The sequence below is a fragment of the Taudactylus pleione genome, unplaced genomic scaffold (genome assembly GCF_031769625.1).
Source record: "Taudactylus pleione unplaced genomic scaffold, aTauple2 ptg000070l, whole genome shotgun sequence".
Classification (NCBI taxonomy): domain Eukaryota; kingdom Metazoa; phylum Chordata; class Amphibia; order Anura; family Myobatrachidae; genus Taudactylus; species Taudactylus pleione.
Genome location: NW_028284472.1, coordinates 4,085,863 through 4,107,463, shown reverse-complemented (window position 1 = coordinate 4,107,463; position 21,601 = coordinate 4,085,863). Strand labels below are relative to the sequence as shown.

General features: G+C 47.0%; 1 protein-coding gene across 1 annotated transcript in view; it reads right to left on the bottom strand.

Moving 5' to 3' along the window:
• The window catches only part of LOC148533723 (interleukin-17F-like), a 40,901-nt gene extending 20,953 nt beyond the window's left edge, over window positions 1–19,948 (bottom strand). The window contains exon 1 of the mRNA XM_088467317.1: window positions 19,717–19,948. The gene's annotated coding sequence lies outside the window, so the exon portion shown is untranslated. The remainder of the gene's footprint in view (window positions 1–19,716) is intronic.
• Window positions 19,949–21,601: the final 1,653 nt, after the last annotated feature.

Genomic DNA, 21,601 nt, shown 5'->3' with positions numbered 1-21,601 from the left:
AAAGAGCTGCCAGTCTAATAAAGAGAGCTGCTAATCTTGTGCAGAGAGCTACCAATCCGACATGGAGAGCTGGCAGGCTACTACAGAGGGCTGCCAGAATCACATAGGCAACCGCCAAATTCAGAGTAAGAGCTGACATATTCCATTGGTGGGTCTGCCAATGTCCAAAAGTAAGCTGCTGGAGATAAAGAGAAAGCTGCCTGAGGTCCTGAGGGAGTCCAGGTCCAAAGAGATGTCCAGAGAGAGTCCAGGTCCAAAGGGAGGTCCAGACCAAGAGATTCCAGGTCAAAAGGGAGGCCCAGAGAGAGACCATGTCCAAAGAGAGGTCCAGAGAGAGTCCAGGTCTAATGCAGATTACCAGAGGGAATCCAGGTCCAAAGAGAGGTCCAGAGGAGTCCAGGTCCAAAGGGATGTCCAGAGAGAGTCCAGGTCTAATGCAGATTACCAGAGGGAATCCAGATCCAATCCGGAGTTTGGAAACGTTTCAGTTGATTGCAGATTGAACTGATTTGTTGTTCTTCCATTACCTTGTGAGGAGATCCATTAGGGACCTATTCAAGTACCCACCAGGTCTCCAGAACTGATCAGTGGCCCTGATTCAGAGCCGGACGCTCTGACAGAGCGCTCGCTCTGAATCAGGGCCGTCCCTCTGTTTTTTTTGAGCGGCCTCCTGGCCGCTCGCATAGCTGTGGGTGACCACACACAGCTATAGCGAGCGGCCAAAAAGATGGTCGCGATGGTCAAGACCATCGTGACCATCGGGCTTGCGATGAGACCCTTGTGGTAGGGTCTCGTTGCCGCAAGCCCTGGAGTGCTTTCGGCTCTATCAGAGCCGAGAGCACTCCCACTGACATCACTTGTGATGTCAGTGGGGCCGGCCCCAGATGGTAGGTGTTCCCATGGGAACGCCTCCGTTTGGGCAGCCACGCCCCCGGCACGCCCACCAAAAGGGGCGTGCTGTCACTCACCATTGACAGCACGCCCCCTTTGTAGCGAGACCCGGAGAGACGGCTTGGCCGGGTCTCGCGCGTGCTCACGACGGAGCCGGCTCCCTTGTGCGCATGCGCACTGGGCCAACATCGACCCGCTTGCGAGCGCTCAGCGCTCGCGAACGGGTCTGAATCAGGCCCTGTATCCATGGAAAGTGTCAGTGGGCCTGATTCAGATTGGATCGCTGATGCGATCGCGGCTGCAATCGCGTACGCAGGTCTGCTGCGAAAGTACGCTTATATGTGCCATCGCGAAGCACTCGCACGGACAACATGCAGATGCCCACTTCCCCTCTCGCACGCTCGTAATACCTTGCAATCCAGCCAAAACATCGGTAACACCACAGTACATCGGATTCACTCGTACATTTACAGCAGGTCAAACCTCACCACACCATTGGTAACTTTCCTGTACGCAGTGAGGAGTGCGTATGCCATCGTAGTGGCTAATTTCTGCACGCCCCCTGCAACGGCACGCCTGCATTTCTCCGGCCATCCCCTGGGTCAACACACCCAAACAGTACCTCCTGACAATCACTCTGCGATGGGTAATTTGCGCACTGCGATGCATACGAATGCACAGGACGCAACAATCGGCCATCTCATCAGCGATGCAAGCTGAATAAGGCCCATACCCACTATTTACATGAGGCTGAAAACTAATACAGAGATCTGGGGGGAAAATTTACAAAAGGGGTGGGTTTTGTGTTTTTGGTCTGAATGGGGAAGTGCTTATTGGCAGAGAGAGCGTGGGAGCACTGATAAGATCACACTGGGTCCAAATAAAAAGCAATAATTATTGTAACTGCTCCTCCTATTCAGCTGTATAATTGGAAAATACCAATAACAAGAGGAAGAAGAAAGTTTTGTGCTTATTAACAATCTGAACTTGTTGCATATTCAGCTAATACAAGAAGACTAAGACCCTCATTCAGAGGCGGTCGCAAGAAGCGATCGCTCTCTCTGAATGAGGGCGGCCGCTTCTTTTTTCTTAGTGCGGCCTCCTGGTCGCTAGCTAAGCTGTGGGTTACCAGCGACCGACCAGGTTGATGGTCGCGATGGTGATCACCATCGCGACCATCGGGGCTTGCGACGAGACCCTAAGGTTGATCGAGCAGGAAGCTCCCCACTGACATCACTGAGTTCCTTAAGGACCGCCTCTGTTTGTGAAACCACCCCCCCGCCCCGCCTACAAAACGGGGCGAGCTGTCGATCACCATCGACAGCTGCCCCTTTTGTAGAGAGCTCCGGAGTGAGAGAGTTTCTCTCTCGCTCCGGGGCTTGCGCACGCGCAGTACAGCTGCTGCGCGTGCGCAGGGCTATCCATCGACCCGGTTGTCGGCGCTTCGGCGCATCGGCGCTTGCGACCGGGTCTGAATGAGACCCTAATACCGAGTGCCTCATATGGTATGTGAGAAGGTTTTGCTATTTACAACTAATAACAAGGGGTATACTTACTAAAGGTCGATTTTAATAATTTAAAATCGATGTTGTGTTCCTGGGGCAAAATCACACATTTACTAACAGACAATTTTTGAATTTATTTTTTTAAGTAATAGTAAATGTGTGATATAGCCCAGAATCAAAACATCGATGCTGATCAATTTTACATCGATCAAACCCGATTAAAATCGACCTTTAGTAAATATATACACCCAATCTTAAAAGGATCCTACTAACCAGCATGTTTATATGAGATTCTGGACCTCATTCAGAGGCAGTCGCACGGAGCGATTGGTCGTAGCGAGTGCTGTTTTTTTCAACTGCGCACGTGTGTACATGGCAGTGCGCGTGCACAAGCCTGTCTTTCCAACCACAATCCTCTTGCTCGCTAGTCACTACGAGGTCGTAGCTGTGATTGACATTTCGTGCCGTTTGTGGGTGGTTACAGGGGAAGGTGCTTGTGAACGGGGGTGTGGTGGTGCGCACGCAGGCGTGGTTGACCTTAAAAAGGGCGTTTTAAGGGCGTGCATATATTACAGAGCGAGTCATCACACACGTCATCTCGTTGCAATAACGATGCTACTGCTCGCAGTGCTAAAGGTAGCCCAGGGTCTACCTTAAGCATTGCGAGTGCAGGCGATGGTTTCTGCCTCAACCGATGTTTGTAGGCAATAAACAATGTAACAGGTGTTAATCGCGCTGACGTAGGTTGCCGCCTGCGAACGACTCTGAATTAGGCCATAGAGATAGGAGGTGTGCTTTCATTGTTGTGGGTGTTTCCGCGCTTACGATGTGCGTTGTGACTGAGCGCTCGTTTTGCATATTGTCGATCGCTTTGGGTGGGACCGTTCGCTCCCGAGCGACCGCCTCTGAATGAGGTCCTCTCTGCTTTGGAAGAGTGCTGCTTTTTGCTATACTACAACTTTTACCTGAATGCCCATTAATGCAGAACCTTGCAGTAACCTGCCTAGCCAAATGGCCAATCCGGCTGCTACTAATGAATGCATTTTATATTTTTCTCAATTGTGATTTATGTTATGTGTTTTATTGAGCATATCAATTGAATAAATGGAATAATCTTTATTCCTATTAGTCGAAGATCGCTTTGCTGGACGGTACTGCACAGCCGTTTGCTTGCGGCTGCAATAAGACATACTTACCTACCTTTAATAATCTCTTCCCGGGAGAAGCCCGAGTAAGAGAAGCAGCAGGGAGGAGGTGGGGGTGGGGCCTAACAATCCGCGTCATTAAGCCCCGCCCCCTCGTGACAAAATTGCCGCGATTGGGTAAAATTTACATAGGGGCGGGGCCAAATGCAGTGATTCATGCAGAATCACATCTTAAGCCCCGTCCCGTTCACGGAGACCCGCATTCGCCGCAGGTATTCTCATTCTGCCCACTTCACTAGGAAGTGGGCAGAATGCGGGAGAAATGCCTACCCTTCCGGGGGTGCGGGGGGTTACCTGAAAAATTGGGAGCCTCCCGCGAAAACCGGGAGGGTAGGCATGTATGCAATAAGATATGTCCGAGCTTGTGCTAATTTGTCGTAAAGAACAGAGTAATATCGGACTGCTCATCTCTAACGTTAATTAATAAGCAAATTATTTAATTATTTTGCTTGTAAGTAATTTGGCGAGCCCTAGAACATTTTGTTTTACCAGCCCATCTGTACGGGAATCCGTGTACCTGCATACGTATGAGTGACTCCGCCCCTTGTTTATTTCCCGTCCGCGGCCGCAGTTATCCTCATTAGTATCTGCACTTGCTGGGTGCAAAAGATCTCTCTGAAACAGGCGTCAAGTCTGTGCATGGATGCCTCAAACAAGAGAGTAAGTTGGGGTACGCGTCTATGCCGCTCCCATGCTTCTCCTAGGAGATGCACCTGTTACGTGCGTCCTCACGGTCGCCACCCAGTTGCTCCCAGAAATGGCCATCTCGCGTTAGCTTCCTGCTCATGCGGATTTATCGTGCGGCGAATGCCCAGGTCCCGTTTCCAGTAAATCGCTAAATGCTCCACATTTTCTCTTGCGTCCCATTCAGAATCAGACCTTTACAGCACAATTGTGTGCCTCTCAGAACTAAACTGAATTTGCATGAAAGCCAAGTGACTACGCACAGAGGGTGCCCGCAATGGCGATGTTCATGTAGCCGAGCGACTATTTGTTACCGTGCATGCGCAAAATAATGTGGAGACCCCTAAAGCGCATGCGTTTCCTTGCGTGTTTACAGAAATGCGCTGTTGTGTACGGAGCCACTGGTATCAGAGATGGCGAGGGAAAACCATGGGCGTTCCTGGGCGGGGACTGTGTGGGCATGTTATGGGAGTGTCGCGGGTGTATCAGTGCACAGCCGGAAACGCCATGTTCAGATGGAGACACTGCATAGGGCGGTGTACAGTGAGCGTGATGATGTGCCGATGGTGGATTGTTCAGAACCACCGGCAGTGTTGCAGCGTGCAAGGGCATTGAAATTGGGGCGTCCCCATCTCCGTGGTTATTTATCTCCTCATTGTCGTTGTACCATGGATCTCTCAGATAGTGGGCATTGTTTAATGTGTGGGCACTCAGACGCGTCTTTCCTAAATTTTATGTGGAATTGCCCCTTTATTAAATCATTTTGGCGTTGCGTTCAAGTATATACCTATACTCACCAGGTAGAATACGTCCCCCTAGCCCCTGGAGGGGCAGTTTTGGAAATACTTGACCGACTTTAAAACTGACTCCAGGTTGTCGGGAAACTTTTATCAATAATCTCAGCGGTTGCGGGTAAATGTGTTTTGCAATGTTACATACAGGATGGCCCTCCTCCTCTTACTCTTTTTGTTCACAAACTATATTTTGTTTTTGTATGGAACGGGTCGAGGCTTCCCTTCTCAAGGAATCCAGTGCTGGCAATTTTCTTTTATATTTGAGAAAGCTTTTATTTCCTCCCTACTCTCCCTAATACACCACCAAATTCATTCCTGTTTCTACTCTACTGCCTGACATGATACCAGACTATGCATTGACGATCATCCTATTTTCTTGGATGATGTGGCCTCTCGTTCACAGTCGGCTACTCCTCTCCTATCATATGTACAGACACTCCTAATACCAATGTGTGTGTATACAGTATGTGTGTGGGGTGCTAGTACCCACCAGCCTGTCATGTTGCAGATGTTATCACTGACAGTGCTCTTTCATGTCCCAAATACCACCCCCCCAATACGTTTAGTTACTTGACAATGACTAATAGTTCAAATGTATTACTCCATTGACTTTTTTTCTGTATCTTTTTACTGGTACTCCAATAAAAAAAACATATATATATATATATATATATATATATATATATATATATATATAGTAAAAAAAAAGCGAGCGTCACAAATCTTGCACACTCCGGTGCACGCTAGTGAACAGAGGTAAGGCTGAAGCTAGCATTTGCATATTATTGCTTCCACGGCACCGCCCACGGCGTGTACCACTGACTCAAGCCCAGAATCCATACCTGCATGCACCTCTGTCCAAAGCCTGAAAATGGGGTCACGCTGCCCGACATTTACCTCAGACACGTTATGTGCTTTATTTTTCCAGCCAGAGACGTGAGCAGCTGCTGCAATACCAGGCAACCATACTGTTTGTGTCATGGTTTCAGTTACCTGACTGGAAAGTTTAGTAAAAGGAAGAATCGGTGGTTAAAAGCACAAGTGTGAGACTACAGGGCAACAGACCACCGCGGCCTCAGCTTTCTAATAATAGAACGTCAACATGATTTCTGGTGAATGACATTTGCTATTACCGTGCACGATGAATCAGCGGCAGCTGGTGTAAATTTCAGTACTGCACGCCGATATTGGCTGATTCGCCAGCCGGCCTCATCTACCGTTGCATACAACATGTTTCACTTGCTGGAATAGAAGCAGGACAAGAATGAGCAAAGTTTTTTCTTTCTTTTTTTTTTTATCTTACTGTATTCATGAGCAGGACTTTACAGTAGAGAGGACACAGCGTCCGCGGCTATCCTGCGCAACCATAAGGTTACCCAGGAGTCCGATAATCAATTGGTCTGCGACCGATGCCGCGTCTTTGTATGCGGATGCTTGGATTTGAAGGGTGTGGATTAATAGATTGACAGTAAAAAGGTCGTCAAGCAAGATGTCAATACCATATGGTCGACAGACAATAGGTTACCAGGGAGCAAATAGTCGACATGTACAAAATGTCGACACATCAAAAATGTGTACATGGTCAAAAGGTTGACATGGGAATGGTCGACATACACAAAAATTTACACATGTATATATATATATATATAATCTTCATCCTAACCCTCCCCTTGGTGCCTAACCCTCCCTCCTAGCTTCTAACCCTAACCCACCAGTAAGTGCATAACCCTAACCCTCCCTCCTAGCTTCTAACCCTAACCCACTGGCAAGTGCCTAACCCTAACCGTCCCTCCTAGTGTCTAATCCTAACCCACCAGTAAGTGACTAACCCTCCCTCCTAGCTTCTAACCCTAACCCAAAAGTAAGTGCATAACCCTCCCTCCTAGCTTCTAACCCTAACCCACCAGTAAGTGCCTAACCCTCCCTCCTAGCATCTAACCCTCCAGTAAGTGCCTAACCTTTTTTTTTTATGTGTCAACCATTTTTGTGTCGACAATTCCCATTTGGACATTGCGTGTCTGTCAACCTACATCCATATCGACCTTTTGTGTGTTGACCTTTTGTACCTGTTGACCTTTTCCCCCTGTCGACCTACTGACTGTCAACAATCTGGTGTCGACCTATTGCTTGTCGACCTTTTTACTGTCGATTTTTCATTCTCTAACTGATTTGTAAAGCTGCAGGTGGGCAATACAATACAATCCTCCACGTCTGCGACATTTACATATTTTTGCACAGCCGCTGCGTACAAGGACGCAGCAACATTAGCGTATATATCTCTGACTCAGGTCCTAAGTTGTGACCACAGAAGTACATCGAGTACAAAGATGAAACAATATAATGGAACAAAGCAGGATATAGAGACCCAGGGGACACACCGGCTAACTCTTCGAGAATGGGTGGCTCATCATGTAATATTCGCAGTGCGTACCATGGACCTGATTCAGACCAGCTCGCTAGGGCGCGATAGCTCGCTGTGAGCGATTTTTGCCCATCTGCGCATGCGTATAATTTGCAGTGTACGTACGCAATCCATTCGTTGCGAACTGATTTTGGTTGCTCGTAAGCCACTATCAGGTCGCTGCTTTGAGTGACAGATAGCGCCGTTTGTGGGTGGTAACAGGGGAAGGTGCTTGTGAATGGGGGAGTGGATGTGCGAACGCAGGCATTTAAAGGGCGTGTATAATTAGCAAACTAGCGTCATTGAACACGTCACCTGCATGTATTTCAACCCGCACTGATCGTAGTGCTTGCGGCGGGGAAAGGCAACCCCAAGGGCTGCGAGCATTTCCGATGCCTGGCGCTGGTCCCGATTAATCAAACATTTCCCGGAGATGACGCGTGTTGCGAGAGGCAAGGGGGCGTCTTCAGACACTTGCGAGCGCACTTTACCGTAGCTCGCTAACACACAGGGGGCGTCCTTACGTGACGCAGTGCGAGCGCTTTATTTAAATATCCAGACTTTTTGCCAGCGAGCGATCGCATCTTGCAAGTATGTCTGAATGAGCTCCCATGTGTCTGTCTCAGACACTGATAAATTCAGCGTTAACCCACAGCCTAACGACCGCAACAGAGGCGGGCGGTCAGGATGCAAGTGGCCGCCCAGTTTCTGAGCGACCGCTTGCATCCTCCGACCGCCTCTGAATGAGGCCCTCAGTTCCATAGACGATCTGAAGATACTGTAAGTGGAGAGTCGCAGTTTTTAGAAAATCGCCCCCGCAGCATTAGCATAAGATGCAGACACAATTGTGCAAAAGACACGTCGCGTCTGCATCCAGCTCAGGAGTAGGCCCATAGTGCCCACCCAATCCATTCGGAAAACATGGAAGAGCTTCCCCATATGTAATGTGAAGAAAGGAGGGGTAGGCATTAAAATTATTATTATTAACCTTTATTTATTTAGCACCAGCATGCTACTCACTGCTTTACAGTTAGGTGCAAACCCAGTAATAAAACAAAGCTAGGTGATAACAAACAAGCAATGGGGTAAGAGGGGTATCTTATATATATTGTGGTTTGTACCGTAGTTGACTTTGTGAAATGCTCTGATTGGCTACAGGCTTGTGCAGCCCCGTGTGTCTTAGGGCCTTATTCAGCAAGGAACGCAGTTGCTTACATGCACGCAATCGGTCGATTGTTGCGAGCTGTGCATGCATATGGATCGCAGTGTGCGAACTAGCCACTGCGACCGGGACAGCGATTGACAGAAAGTGCCGTTTGTGGGTGGTGATGGGGGTGGTGGTCGGGAGAACGCAGGCCTGCCAGTGCGTTTAAACGCCGGTGCAAGAGCGTGCATAAATTAGCCACTGCGATACCAAATGCCGCCTCATAGCGTGCACTGAAGTAAGCAATTCCTGAGTAAGGTCTGGGCTTCACTAACTACTGATGGTTTCGCCATGTTCCCCTAGTATACGTATATGAGTAAGGGAAAGTGAGCGTCCTTATGTCAGGCTGCGATCGCAATGCGAATGCAAACATTTACATATCACCGCTGATATTAGCAACTGCGTTGCGTGCGTACAAGCAGGATAGCGATCCTTAGTGAATGAGGCCCTTAATCCGAATCATACAGAAGTTAGGGAATGGCCCGGGGGGGTAGTTGCCCCTATCAGCACTGTAGGGTCCAGTTACACCTGCTTCTTGGCATGAAATGTCATTTTGTCCCAGGCAATGGCATAAATACGGACCATCTAATTTATTTAAATATAATATATCTAATTATATACAGTAGCTATAGCTCTAAAACCATTTCCCAGTCGCATGCGCCAGCTTCTATATTGTCATATATGGGGTTTCCTATGTGAGACGGGAGGAAATGTGCACAGAAGTATTTATGACTACAGTACACACGTGGCTGGTATCTCACAGTCTATGTTGTCCCATGTAAGTGACACTACAGTATAATGTCTATAGATGTGACATCATTCTGCAGAGTCAGGTGATCACCGTGACAGGTGACTGCTTCTTCCTCTTCTGTCTACGCTGCACGGACACTGCGCCACCTATTCAAAGAAAATGTATTATAATATTATTATTCTTATTGTTATTATTATTAGTATTATTAGTTACTTTTATAGCAAATTCAGTTTTACAATTGGGAACAAATGAAAGTTTGATCTAACAATAGTTATGTCATTTTGTAATAGCTGTTAGTGTATTAGTTGAGAAGAAAGTAATGATATTGTCCAGAAAAACTCCTCAAGTGAGACGATATTAGAATAACAATTTTGTATGTCAACATTTTTGGTTTTCACCTACCGAATGGTTCGCTGCTTTTATTTCTTACACGTGTAAAGTAACTTGTCCTGTTGGTTATTTATTACATCGGTTAGGTCTGGTGTCATTTTGTTTTAAACAGGAGCCTGGGAGCTACAGAGTGACAAATCTGCTGACGCAGGGGCATAGCTACCGTGGGTGCAGGGGGTGCGGTTGGTACGGGGTCCACAGCGCCACCGGGGGCCTGCCTCCCCCCTTCACCCACTTTTGGTGTGTGTGACTCAGTTTGCCGCTCCGGGACGGTCCCAAGGCTGCCGACGTGCCGTTGCTTCTGAATACATACTTGCATAGTGCGCTTAGGACGCATTCAGAAGCAGCAGCATACAGAGTGTATTCCGAGTCCATTAAGTGTGATGTCACGTCCGCACCGCTTAAGTTACTTGGATGCCGTTCCGTATGCACTATGCAGTGGCAGCTCCGGTGTCTGGGCAGTGGACGCCCGGCAATCTCCAGGGTCAGAACAGTGTGGCATACTGGGGACATAATATTAATGCTGGAGTGGGCACTGGGGGGCATAATATTTAATACTGGGGGGAATAATATTTATTATGGAGAATGCAGTGGGGGGCATAATATTTAATACTGGGGGTACTGTGTGCATTATACTAATACTGGGGGCATTGTATGGCATAGTGGGGGCATTGTGGGGATTAATATTTGCGGCATAATAATTTTTGAAGGGGGCTCTGTGGGGCATAATATTTAATACTGGGGGCATTATGAGAATTAATATTTTATACTGGGGGCATTATAATTCCGAACGGGGCTCTGTGGGGCATAATATCTAATACTGGAGGCACCGTGAGCATAATATTAATACTGTGGAATTGTGTGGCATACTGGGTGCATTGTGTTTCATAATAATATTTGGGGAATTGTGTGGCATAGTGGGTGCAATGTGTGGCATAATATTTGTGGAATTGTGTGGCATACTGGGTGCATTGTGTTTCATAATAATATTTGGGAAATTGTGTGGCATAGTGGGTGCAGTGTGTGGCATAATAATATTTGGGGAATTGTGTGGCATAGTGGGTGCATTGTGTGGCATAATAATATTTGGGGAATTGTGTGGCATAGTGGAGGCATTGTGTGGCATAATAATATTTGGGGAATTGTGTGGCATAGTGGATGCAGTGTGTGGCATAATAATACTTGGGGCATTGTGTGGCAAAATGTTTAAACTGGGGCACTACGGCCCCCATAAGTCTAGCTTCGCCCCTGTACTGACGCAATGTAGGGACACTGGGTTTGCGCTACACTCTGGGAGGTCGGGGATTATACCGCATGTTTGGTTGATTCTGCCACAGCTGAGTGACGTCTGGGGTTACTTCACATGCGTCAAACGGAGGCATGTCATTCAGAGCAACTTCTATCATTGGCTTCAGTAGACTCCGCTCTTTCAAAGAACTTCATGTTCCATCACGAGTTAGGAAATTTACACAGCTATACGTATACAGTATGTGCGCACATGCTCTGGAAAAATAAGGAAGGACTTTAATTTTTAAAAGGATTAAAAATTAAATGTATATATATATATATATATATATATATTGTATAATGCCCTAAGCTGTCCCATCTGTGTTGGCACGCATCCCCCTCCCCCAATGACCAGCCGTAGAGCAGGACCACTGCCCCAGGAATGCAGTAAATAATACAGCAGGTGGAGAGAGCTGATGTGACCCAGCGTATATATTGTGCCTCCAGGGTTAGACTGGCCCACAGGGGTTCATGGGAAATCCCCGGTGGGCCCCATCTCCTTTTCTAATGTCAGGTTTCAGACAGTGCACTCAAATTATACACTGATACTCTATTACAGAGTCAGTCACCTGGTAGAGCAGGGACATGGATGAACAGACCATGCAGTGTAGTATCCATGTTGTCTGCAGGTTATGTCCTCTATAATGGGAGGACGAGGCCTCTGTGGTGGCTGACCACAAGCTTTAAGCATGGGCCTTCCCCCGGTGTGTCCAACGCTGGGCGCCTTCTCTGCAGTGCGTACTATTACTGTTGCAGATTTAATGTACAGAATATATTTAATAGGTGTCTCTCAGATTCCATGTGAGTCACTTCAGGACACTCTATGAAGAAACCCAATGTTTGCACTGACAGAATTTAACATAAGGACACGTTGTAGCGACTTTATTCAATGAACAAAGGAGATTTACAGTGCAGTAACATAGTCATTAAAGCGAGATAAGAAATGCTTATTTACCCAGTCATTTCACTATAGCTTCTTATCTTAGGTCAGATCTGCTATGTGTTCTTTAGCTATTTATCTGAAAGGGACAGTATACTGTATACAGAGATAAACTTAACAACACTGTAATAAATAGTTATTTTAAATATAAAACTTTATAAGGAAAGTCAGGGTGGGTTAATAAGGGATATCTGTTGGGAAATTATATTAAACTTCGGACTGCGCTAATATAGAACTCCTTACTATGAGATGGTAGAGCGCACACAAATATATATAGCAGTCAAGGCTCCATTAAATATAAAAAGTATATGAATTTTTAATCATGAATCAAATATTTAAAGGTGTATATATCTCTCACAATATACATGAAAAAAATATTGTAAAAATAATAATACAACAATATAGCATAGTAAGAACACTAATTAAAAGTTTCCTGTGTGTACACACATCGCTTGGTTTGAAGTTGAACTAATGAACTGAATAGATATTTGGCTCCAATAACGCAATGACTGGTCCAGTTAAAGTTCCATAACCAAATGCACACTGATAAATATTTGAATAGTGCTAAAATGTCTTAAAGGGTTTCATCACCCACATGGTATAAAGCTGGGTGCACACTATGCAATGTATGTACCCAGCAGCAGTGTACGCACTGCGCAATGCAGTTGACAGCTTGGCTCCGATCATCGCACCATCCAATCTGCTGTGCAGCACAGCATACGGTATGGGCCGATGCCATGAAGACCCACGGGCATGCGCGATCTGGCGTACACATTACACGGGCCGCACGATATATCATTCTGAACCACATCGGAATGATATATCGTGTGAGGGATCGCATAGCGTGTACCCAACTTAATTTATTATTTAACATAGAGGAGGCATATGTGACAAAGGGTGAGATGCACTAAATGGAAAATGCGATAAAAACCCCGTTTCCGGGGTTTTACCACATTTTCCATATGTACTAATGTGTGGCCACCGGGGTTCCGATGCAGATGGTAACGCCAGCTTTTGATGGCGTTACCCTATAGAAGCCTATGGGCTTCAACCGCATAACACTGGTATGAGGGATCTCATCGGGTTCCCTCCCAGCATGCCCCACAAACCCGAAGTCAATGGCGCAGAGCGGATCGGAAAGGACAGCTTTTATCAGAAGAGCTGTCCTTTGTGCTACTGATCGCATATATGTTAGTGCATATGCGATCAGTACAAATGCAGTGTCTGGTGGGAAGTAGCGCACTATGGCCCTGATTCAGTGTCGGACGCTCTGAAAGAGCGCTCGCTCTGAATCTGGGCGTTATTTTTTTTGTGCGGCCTCCTGGCCGCTCGCATAGCTGTGGGTGACCACCCACAGCTATAGCGAGTGGCCAGGATGATGGTCGCGATGGTCAAGACCATCGCGACCATCGGGCTTGCGACGAGACCCTTGTGGTAGGGTCTCGTGGCCGCAAGCCCCAGAGAGCTTCTGGCTCTAATAGAGCCGGAAGCTCTCCCACTGACATCACTCGTGATGTCAGTGGGACCGCCCACAAACGGCAGGTGTTCGCTTGGGAATGCCTCCATTTGTGAAGCCACCCCCCAGCTACGCCTACTAAACAGCTCGCCCCCTTTGGTGTGAGACCCAGAGTGATGGAGCACCCGTCGCTAGCCGGGTCTCACGCATGCGCACAACGGAGCCGGCTCCGTCATGCGCATGCCCAGTGGGCAAACATCAACCCGGTTGCGAGCGCTCAGCGCTTGCGACTGGGTCTGAATCAGGCCCAATGTTAGTGCATCCCACCCAAAGTGATAAGAATGGTAGCCTGGAGCCATCTTAAGTATAGTAATGATTCCTGCTGCGCAGCGTTAATGTGATACCCTAGCACCGGTTAGGCGTACAAATGGGGTTTCTCAGTTCACATTCAACACAGAGAGGTAAAGAGGTAATTTTATTGCAACACAGAAGTTCTATATTATTACATCACATTCATGTAACATAAATTACAGGTTCACTTTGAATGGGAATTACTGTACCAATTGCTTTTACAATGTCAATTCAGATTAACGAAACAATGACACAAGTTTTTATTATGCAGGAACTTAGGGCCTGATTCAGAGCCACTTGTAAGTGGCAGCTCGTTCGCTCCGAGCGATGTTTGCCCAACCGCGCATGCGTACGGATCGTTATACGCATGCGCGAACCAGTCAGTGCGGCTGAAATTCATGTGCTCGCTAAATAGCGAATGCCTGCTAATTTGAGTGACAGGATGAGGCGTATGTGGGTGGTAACAGGGGAAGGTGCTTGAAAACGGGGAGTGGAGATCCGATCGCAGGCGTGCTTAAAGGTCAAAACGGGCGTTTTATGGGTGTGCATATTTAAAACAGCAGCGTCATTGACCACGTCACTGGGTTATTTTATAGCCAGAACTGCTCGCAAAATTGTGGTAGCAAAAACCAACCACAAGAATAGCGAGCAGTTCATACCCTGTTCGATGTACTCGATTAATCTAATAAATAGCGGACATGACGTAGGATGCGAGCGGCCAGGGGGCGTAGTTTCCCAAAAAACGGCCGCAAGTTTTGTTCGCTCGTTCAGACCTAGAGGCGTGAACAGACCGCAAACAGCGAACGGTTCATTTGAATAGCCACCCCTATTTTCTGGACGAGCGAGCGCAAATAGCGACCGGCTCTGAATCAGTCCCTTAGTCTCCTGGCTACGATTAGTATCACTCTGCTCCTATGGATTTTAAAAGGTTATTGCATGCAATAACATAACGGTGGATTTTACCTTAAACACTATAGCGAAACAGCAACAATAATGGATAACAGTTTATAAATAAATCCTTATATATGCTAACTATCCTAATGCTTGCTGGCCAGAAGCTACACTTTAATAAATTAATAAAGTCTCAAGTCTTGCTAAGTGTACACTGCGTTGCCCGGGATGCTGGTTAATAAGTTTGTCCTGACCTGGTTTTGTAACAAGACTGACTCCACTTGTAAGTAATGCAGGGCTGAGTTAGTCCTAACTGCACTGGCTTTCCCCTTCTTAAATCCTAGACGGCTGCCAGACACTGAGACGCAGTTAATGTCTGTGTAATCCTAAACAGCACTGGGGGGGGGGAACTGGACACGTTGCTGCCAAAGTCACTGAATCTATAAATTTAGTCCTTAGGCTCAGTCTGCTGCAATATCCTGTAAGTGGTTCGGCTTTTCCAATTACTCCCAATACTCAATAGCCTTTTCTGAAGATTGCCTTAGATTCTGGCCGTATGCCTGACCCTTAGACAAAGTTACTGTCTTTGCAATACCAAACAGCACTGGGGGGGGGGGAAATTGCTGGTAATATCAATGGGACTGCAACCTTGTTGCTATACTCCGCCTGTTGTAGCAGCCTGTAAGCTAGCTGCTCTGTTCCTCCAATGGCTACTGAAAAACGTCTACTGCTGACTTTTCCCAAGGGTATACCTTTCTGAGGATTTATTTAAAATGGTGTCACTCAAATATTGTGGGACTCGTTTTAGGTATCCTACCGACGGGTAGATATTGTGATTTGGGGCGGCTGTATCTGGCTATGAACTTGCACCCCGTAGGCACTTATATTTTGCCCTTACAGTCTTTCCTGCACTGGTGGCTAGGGCTGATGTTGAACCCTGTGCTTTGCAATTGGGAGCTGTCTGTTAGTGGGGGGTCACTGTGAATGGGTACTGACTGCGGGAACTTTTAGGCGATCAAGCCTCTTACCCCCACTGCATCAGGCTCAAATCCTCTCTCTCTCCGCACTTATAGGGTCCGCCTACTAGTTCTGAGGAGTCCCGGCTCACTCCACCATCCGTGGGCGTCAGCCTCCGAGTCCCCGCCTGGACCACGCCTCCGTCTCCTGACCGGACTTCCCTCTTCCACTCCGGCTGCTGACTCTTGCAACCCGGGCACCTCCCAGATGCTGCGGAAGCCGCTCCTTGCCTTCCGACTGTCGGTGAACGCCTCCCAGATGTCTCCCATCTCCTGCAGGTACACCCGTTCTGCCGTGTAATGCTTAGCTCCACACACTCGGGGACAACTGCGCCACAGTCCCGCGTCCCCGGCTTTTTATATCACCCTCTCTCCTCCTCGTGCTGTTGCTAACGGGCACCCTTTTGTCCCCGTGCTGCCTCTCCACACTTCCCCATGTTCACACAGGGCATGTTCCTCCCTACTGAATGCCCTTGGTATCATCCTTTCCTCGCGCTCCCCCCATAGTTTACAGGGTAGTCTGACTGGACAGCACCAAGTTTCTCCCATAATAGGGGTCAGTCCTCCAACCTATTCTCCTTACACCAGTCCATCATAGGTTAAGATAATTTATATTAAAAATGACAACAGCATTCTGGTGCCCCACTGGTTGGTTCCCCTATTTGCGGGGTACCACATTAACATAGTGCAAGGGGCATCACATTGACATTACAGTAATGTGCTATAGCTCCGCGTGACAGCACATCAAGTCAATTCTAATCTAATCTACATTGTAGCACTTACTTTCCCATAGACACGCTAGATAGCTCACATTCATTCATATAAGACAGTTACCCACTTAAAATAAATATATGCATTGTGACTGACAGTGTTACCTCCCTAAGGGTCATATAATCGTACGTATGTTTTAGATGGGTACCAGCAAAATGTTTGTACAGTATCCCCTGAACGTTCTGCAGCAGAGATTTTTGATCTCCCTGTTTCCGATCGATTGCGATAGCAGTGCGGTGAGTATGACGAAACGCGTCAGTGTTTTTTCTTTCTCCCAGCCATTGAGACCCTATGTCCCCCAGGACTCTGAAATGCCATAATGTTATTACGTTCCACTGGTGGTGTCAACTAGCAAAATAATTAGGAATTTTGGTTCTGCCAATCAATCTTTCAGTGGACAGGCTAAACTGGGGGAGACCCTGGATTATGTGCAAGTCATCTCTCCCTCCAGTCCCAATATGGTAACATTCTGTAGTCGGTATATCCATCATATAACCTTCAAAGATTCGCCAGTTCAAGTGGATCATTCTGTGACTGTAATGTGTAATAACGTGTAATAACGTTAAGCTAGTGATGATTAAAATCTACTCCACTATCAAGGGATTTGGTAAGCAGTTTATTTTGATAAAGTAATTGGAACAGTGTAATTTTGTGTTTAGTTTCTAATATTGAGGGAGATGTATCAAGCAGTGAAGACAGATTAAGTTGATAGAGATAAAGGGCAGAATTTCCGAATATTTAAAACGGCAACGGGAGTCAGTGTAAAACCCAGCGCGCTTTAAAATATTCACCTGCAACCCGCCGGGATTCAGCGGCTTACTGAATTCGCTGCTTTGTAAATTCTGCTCAAAGTACCAACCGATCAGCACCTAACTCATTTGTCAAACACAGCCTGTAACAGGACAGTTAGGAGCTGATTGGTTGGTACTTTATCTCTCTCCACTCATCGTTCTCCAAGGCTTAGAAAATCTCCATTGTCTTTTTAATATTCTGTTTCATTTGTGTCCCACTCCACCTGCCAGATCACTTGGTGACCTTGTTGATATATTAATGACTAATATTTAACTGTATGATTATGTATGATTAACAGTGGCCTCAGGGCCTGATTCAGAGCCAGACGCTATTTGCGCTTGCTCGTTCAGAAAAAGGGGCCGGCTATTTAAATTGAGCGCTCGCTCTTTGCGGTCTGTTGACGCCTCTATGTCTGAGCGAGTGAACGAAACATGCGCTCGCTATTTTGTAAAGACGCCCCCTGGCCGCTCGCATCCTACATCATCTCCGCTATTTATTAGATTAATCGAGTACATCGAAAGGCGTCTGAACTGCTCGCAGTGCTTTTCCTACCGCAATCATGCGAACAGTTCAGGCTAAGAGACAACCAAGTAACGTGGCCGATGACGCTGCTTTGTTAATTATGCACACCCTTAAAACGCCCGTTTTGACCGTTTGGCACGCCTGCGTTCGGATCTCCACTCCCCGTTTTCAAGCACCTTCCCCTGTTACCACCCACAAACACCTCATCCTGTCACTCAAATTAGCAGGCACTCGCTATTTTGCGAGCGCTTAATTTCCGACCGCACTGACTGGTTGGCGCATGCGCATTACGACCCATATGCATGCGCAGATGTGCGAACATCGCTCGGAGCGAACGAGCGGCCGCTTACGAGCGGCTCTGAATCAGGCCCTCAGTGCTGTTTCTATTTTTGTGTATCTATCTATTGCATGGAACTGACTATCTCTTAGCAGCTATAGGGTTAATCAGTGTTATTGATCCCAAGTGCAACTTGGATGCTTTCTATGCCTCTTTCCTTTGCTTATTGCATAGCCTGGTTACTGCTAATGCTGATGGACAAACAGCATTATGGGGGTCGATTCAGACCCGGAGCTATGCTGCTCTCTCTCGCAGCCATAAGGGGCCGGGTATGCAAATTCCGCGATCGCACTGTCTGGTGTAAGGACACCCTCTATGTCTTAGAGAGCGATGGCAGAGCGACTGCACGCCGTTATAAAGACGCCCACTTTTCTTTCTTACAACACGTCATCTCCAGGAAGAGCCAACGGAGTTGCACACAGCGCTTGAGGTAGACCCTACCCCGCCGCAAGCACTGCGATCACTGCAGGCTGAAATATAACCAAGTGACGAGTACAATGACACCTCCATGCTAATTATGCACACCCATAAAACTCAGTTTTGACACGCCTGAGTTCGCAGCACCACTCCCCCATTCACAAGCTTCTTCCCCTGTTACCACCCACAAACAGCGCTATCTGTCACTCAAAGTAACGCCCAGTCTTTGTGCTGCAAGCGCACAATTCATGGACGCAGTGACTGGTTCGCACATGCGTATTTTGATGCATACGCATGCGCAGATGGGCGATAATCGCCCATAGCATGCGTCCACGGCTAAGCAACCGGGTCTGAATCGGGCCCTATGCTCACCTACAAGACCGGTAACCAGCACCAAGCTACAGTATACCAGGCTGGGCTGGTCTTTCTAAGAAGACCCACAGTGTGGGGTCACTCTTGCAAGTGAGCCTGCTTCAGCCAGGTCAACATAGACCAGAATTTGAGGAGGGAATCGGCGCACACACACAAATGGGTCTCTGTAACTGCAGCGTTGTGTCACATATGATACATTTTCCACAATCCAGTATCTATAATGCATTCAGCAGAATGTGTTTTGACCTAAGTCTGCAATCGTGTCCTGCATACAGTAGGACGCATTTGGCATGCTCTGATAACTAATTTACATGAATGGATTCGGGAGAAGCCGTATACATCTGCCAGTAAATGTCTACTGCAACGTTTCCATAAATGTTTAATATTTCTAAACACACTTTTTTTCCCTTGTGTATTAAGACATTATCATGTGTGTGACTTGTGTTCTGCAACTTCGCCAAGTGTATATATTAAATATGTACTACCGTTATTATTTCAGACCAAGTACCTGCTGGTGTTGGTGACAGTGGGTACTGTGACATGAGAATCCTGGCTTTCTAGCATTATACCGGCTTGTCTGCTTTCTGCTAGCATGAAGAACGCTAGTACAAGGGGCCTGGCCAGGATAGGCATGGTGTGTATGAGGTTAACTCCATAGCTCTCCGGCCCTTATATCCGTAGTCTAACATCCTGAGACTCCCACTCGTGAAGTGACAGTGGTATCTGCTGGGTTACTTACCCCTCCATGTCCTGAAGCTATTCTGGAGTCCCTGAGGCTGACTACTGCTGAGTACTGGGAGCTATTTCTTCTCCTCTGTCACAACACCGGTGGCGGCCGCCATCTTGGATTTCGATCCTGGCTAATCCTGGCTCCACCACAGACTCTACAGTGTCTCCTGGTTCCAATCCTGCTTATATAAGGTGGTGGGAGTCACTGCTGTGGACTGCTGCAATTCTGCTGGCTGGCTATTACTATTAGACCCTGGATCATTATGACCCTCCAACATGACCCGTTCAATCTGGTACAAAATGCTCTGCTTCTGGACTTCCCTCTTAATGTATGATTGCAGACACCTGTGCTGAAACACCAGTCTCATCAACTAACTAGCTCAACATAGGTGGCTGCAATCATTAATTAGGTGGGAAGTCCAGGAGCAGAATGTTTTGTACCTAATGGAATGGGTCATGTTGGAGGGTAGGGACATACATGCCGACTATCTGGCTGCCCCTTCCAGGAGGGAGCAGCCAGATCGGCATTACTGGGGGCGTGGCCAGCAAACGGGGGCGGGGCCGGCCAGGTGATAAGTTTTGCGGGCGGGGCGGGGGCGGAGCGTCATTTTGGCCCCGCCCCCGCTACACACTGCCGATATTACAGGCAGTGTGAAGCAGGGGGCGGTGCCAAAATGACGCGAATCGCGTCACTGCCCCCCTTCGCTGCCGGGTTTATAGAAGTTATTGCAGTGGAACAGGAGGGATCCACGGCAGCTGGGAGACTTGCCTGCCATCCTGGGAGGTCGGGAGCGGCACCCGATTTTCGGGAGGCTCCCGACCAAATCGGGAGGGTAGGCAAGTATGGGTAGGGATCATATAGAATCAATGTAATCGACAATTGACGCAGGTCAGACCTTACTTAAAATGTGCTAACCTTTCTGCACACGGTGAATACTCATGCTGTGTATGCCATCGTAGTGGCTAATTTCTGCACGCCTGCATTTCTCTGACCACGCCCCCCCTCACCAACCACAAATGCTCCCTGCCTGTCACTCACTCTGCGATGCCTTTTTCATACTCTGCGTGATCGCAGCTCAATGTTCACGCACTGCGATGCATGTGCAGTACACAACAGTCGGGCGACTGCGTACGCTTTTACATTAGCGATCCGTGCTAAATAAGGCCCGGAGTACGATGGACATATTTAGCTGTGTATAAACACGTCACTTACTTCAGGTATACTCTTCAGATTAAATACACTAATGTTTATAAAACTAGGTCAAATAGTGGTACTCGCTCTTCAATGTACTTACTACCTTTTTTTCATTACCACGTTATCTGTATAGCACTTCACATGCTGCACCTAACAAGGACCGAGCAGGCAGTCAGTCGATAGCTGTCCTGTGCTATACTCTAAATACTGAGGGGTTAACGCACAGACTTAAAAAACTGATAAAAAAAAGTATATTCTCCGAAATAGGAGCAACTTTAGAATATATCTTAATTTCATTATTTCGGAGGTAAGGTGCTTGAAAAAAACAAAAAAAATCCATCATTATTGTAGTGTTTGGAATTGGGGAAAAAGATTCAATTTGACTAACAATTATTTGTAAGTATAAAGTAACTCACGGCCACTTTACCCGTTATGTGATGTCTATAGCTGCATACACACACAACGATTGAGTTAATGAACGATTTTAGTAAACGATTTTCTACCTTGAAAAAATGAACTAAAACCGTTTACTAAAGTTGTTCATTTACTATGTTCATTTAAATGTAATGAACGATTTTTATGAACTACAAACGATTTTTGCATATTAACTTAATGAAAATCGTTGAGTTGACAAGTCTGACTGAACTACAAACTACAAACGTGAACGCGCATGAACAATAATCGTTCATCGTTTGACTCA